Source organism: Trichechus manatus, unplaced genomic scaffold (genome assembly GCF_000243295.1).
Source record: "Trichechus manatus latirostris isolate Lorelei unplaced genomic scaffold, TriManLat1.0 scaffold00033, whole genome shotgun sequence".
Classification (NCBI taxonomy): domain Eukaryota; kingdom Metazoa; phylum Chordata; class Mammalia; order Sirenia; family Trichechidae; genus Trichechus; species Trichechus manatus.
The window spans coordinates 12,633,755-12,636,801 of record NW_004443969.1 but is presented as its reverse complement, the minus strand read 5'-3'; positions in this window follow the sequence as shown (position 1 = coordinate 12,636,801).

Below are 3,047 nucleotides of genomic sequence, written 5' to 3'. Positions count from 1 at the left end.
GTCCCTCCTCACCCCCACCAAGAAATTCTATTTGCTGTGTAATTCTAGATCTTTATGCACAAAGAGTTTCTTTGTGACAGCTAAGGAGGAAATTGATGAAGCTTTGTAACAGGGAATTTAGGGGAAATCGAATCTAGAATAGGAGCTAAGGACTTTGATCTAAAAGAACAGGTAAAGACCTGAGTTTTATGATTTTTTCTGGAATCATCTGTCCAAAGCTGGCCTAACTTTTTTTCTATTAAACTGTAAGCCCTTGAAGGGAAGAAACTCTATCTAATAAGTGCTTACGAAAGTTATCAGATGAACCTACAGATGGATAGATTCAGGCAGTCCCCGGGATGGTTTGTATGCTATATCTGTTTATGAATCTTTATCATCTATGACTGGTTATAAAAACAAACAAACAAAAACCCAAAAAACAATGTAATAGATATAGCTATCTTTTAGTGCTGCCTTCCCTGCCTTCCCTGCCTCCCTGCCTCTGGAACTAGTAGTTAGCTGTCTGCCTGAAGCCTCTCAGCAAAGGGCCCAGCCCAGCTGGAGAGTTCTGGGCCGTTCTTTCTTTTCTCCTCTACCTCCTATTACATGTTCTATTTTCCAGGTTCCTGCTCTGCTAATGTGATAGCATGTGCTAATCAGCCAAGGTAAATCAGTTTAATGGAGCCAAGTACCTTATTTATGTTTATGTTTAACCAGAGATTTCCAGAGCAAAGGAACCCTGGTAACCCAGTGGTTAAGAGCTCGGCTGCTAACCAAAAGGTGGGCTGTTAGAATCCACCAGCCACTCCTTGGAAACCCTATGGGGCAGTTCCACTCTGTCCTATAGAGTGGCTATGAGTCAGAATCAACTTGGTGGCAACGGGTTTGGTTTTGGTTTTCCAGAGCAAAAGGCCCAGTGGAATCAGATTGCCCTGTCAAGATCACACTGGCAGTTAGTAGTGGGTATGTAGGGCAAGAAACCACGCTTTCTGATACCTGACTTGATGCTTTTTCTGTTAGAGAATGCTATTGCATATCTGCTATATAAGTTACTCTAAATTTGCTTAGAATGTATAAATTTTCTGTAAGTTTTGTCTGTCCTTAAGTTTTCCACAGTTCCATCATTATTTTATTTGCAAGACCCAACTGGACTGAGTAAAGCTACGGTAGAATGGAGCTCTCCTTTCCTGAGGAAAATATATTCCCTTCCTCTTTACCTAGACTGTGTCTGGCATTGCAGTTAAATGCTGGCTATTCTGCCCCTGGAAGTTCTAGGATCTTTGGATCTTGAGGCAAAGGCCATGGAGTTTGAAGCGGTTTGAGTTACGATGCGTAATTCAAGGTGCCTTTCCATCTACGCAGAGCCAGGAGCATTTGGTGTTGGTGGCAAAGTAATCCAGGAGTGAATTTTCAGGCAATGTAGCATAATTTGTGGTTAAGGTTATCAGTTATATCTAACCTTTAATAAATGCCAGCTGCATAATGATGGCTGGCGTGCTTTCTACGCATCTTGCACTACAGTCAGTTCAGCCCGGCCATAGAATCTATTTAATAGAGCTCTAATGGGAAATGACCAGGATCTGACTACCAAAGATTAAAAGTGACAATGCTAATTGACTGCGGAGGATCTACATGGAGAGGGGCCAGAAAAATCATTTAAGTCTAAATGAAATTGGACTGATTTGATATTTGAAAAGAGCATTACCTTCCTGCTGAGCCTGGCAGTGAATTAACTGCTTCATGTTCCTAGAAAAGTCTTATGTGGAAAAAGGGCTAAAGCTGTTGGGGGAAAAAAACTTTCCTCAGCTAGATTAGAAAAAAGATTTCCAACTAAAGGTTTCACTGCTACTATAATTATAGTGCTTAATAATCAGTGAACAGTACTGGTATCTAACTTTGAAAGGCTCACAGAGTTGTAAAGGATGGCCCATTCCTCATCCCCACTAAAGACAGAACATCAAAAGATTCAGTTGCTGATGGAGAATGTGGGCTAAATTCTGTATGAGAAGGTCTTCTTCCTTTTTTTTTTTTTAATTTAGGAAGGATACAAACTGATGGAATTGTAAAGTCAATATTATCCCTCTTTTCTGATTCATAATTGTCTTTAGAAACTTCTCTAATTTTTGTGGAATTAATAGATATATGCAGCCATCCAGTTCACCAACAGTGGTAGCATTCTCACCTTCCATGTGAGAGATCTGGGGCCAATTTCTGACCAATGCACCTCAAGGGCAGCCACCACCTGTCTGTCATTGGAGGCTTGCATGTTGCTATGATGCTGAACAGATTTATAGTGGTGCTTCGAGACTAAGATGGACTAGGAAGAAATGCCTGATGATCTCCTTCTGAAAATCAGTCAGTGAAAACCCTACGGATCACAACAGTCCACTTTACCCAATCATGGGGACAGTGCAGGACTGGGCAGTGATTTATTCCATTCTGAATGAGGTCACCAAGAACCCGGAGCTGACTCAAAAGTAGCTCGCAACAATTCATCAGCCTGGAGCAAAGGAGGATGAAGCAGCTGAGTTCTTAACCACAGCACCATCAGGGCTTCTTAGTTCATATTAGGTACTGATTAAATGAATGAATCGTGGCTTCCATTGTTGGCAGCTCACAGCTTCTTATACTGTGGGCCATGAGAGCCATTTCTATTCATAAGTTTCCACAACTGTTCATTCAGTGCTTCTCATCTCCTACACCTCTGGTAATATAACATAGATGATGTTGTTGTTGTTGTTAGGTGCTGTCGAGTCAGTTCTGACTCATAATGACCCTATGTACAACAGAATGAAACACTGCCCAGTCCTGCATCATCCTCACAATCATTGCTATGTTTGAGCCCATTGTTGCAGCCACTGTGGCAGTCCATCTCATCAAGGTCTTCCTCCTTTTCACAGACCATTTACCTTACCAAGCATGATGTCCTCCTCCAGGGACTGATCCCTCGTGACAACATGTCCAAAGTATGTGAGACGAACTCTTGCCATTCTTGCTTCTAAGGAGCATTCTGGTTGTACTTCTTCCAAGACAGACTTGTTCTTCTTCTGGCCATCCATGGTATATCA